The following is a 690-nucleotide window of genomic DNA, read 5'->3' as shown; positions in this document are numbered from 1 at the left end:
CAGTGCCAAACCTTATCTAGGGGTGCAAACAGTCTTTAAAGCGCCATTGAAATCTGACGGCATCACCGGAAAACCTTCCCTTGCAAGCATGTTGCATGTTGCAAGGGTCCCCCACACCAGAACTGGGTTGCATCCCTAACAGCTTCACGGTCCACTCCCGGAACTGCCTGGGCCGGTCTCGCAGTACTTCATCCGGTAGGGTTCCCCTTTCATTCGGTATATTCCCGTTCCGCCGGTATGGCCTTCCCCCGACCGGCGCCAAGTTGCGCGGGTATCCATCGGGCGGCACTCGTGTTCTGTCTGTTGCATTGCTCTCCGCTGCTTGCCGCGCCACTTTTGAATCGGCGACAATCCATTCCATTCGCCTTCTCTTGTTTCAGGCGCCGCCCTCGGGGCCAGGGCATCCGAGGCGAGGACCTCCGCAGCCAGGACATCCGCGGCCCCTCTCCGTACCACGCGGGCCGAGAGCCGCAGGACGCATCAGGAACTAGAGCTGCATGACACCAACTCCCGCTGTAAGTTTCGCGTGGGGCGCTGGCGCGCTGGCGCACAACTAAGCAGGCGTGCGTGCGGGTTGCCTACGCGCTCGGAGCCTCAAGCCGGCACGCTCCGACTGCCCGGCTGAATCTGCTGAATCCAGATCCTTGGGTGCGGATTTGAAAATTGTGTCAATTCCGAAGAGCGCTTTTT

The sequence above is a fragment of the Frankliniella occidentalis genome, unplaced genomic scaffold (genome assembly GCF_000697945.3).
Source record: "Frankliniella occidentalis isolate FOCC.00 unplaced genomic scaffold, Focc_3.1 Scaffold368, whole genome shotgun sequence".
In the NCBI taxonomy this organism is placed as follows: Eukaryota; Metazoa; Arthropoda; class Insecta; order Thysanoptera; family Thripidae; genus Frankliniella; species Frankliniella occidentalis.
This window is presented reverse-complemented; position numbering follows the sequence as displayed.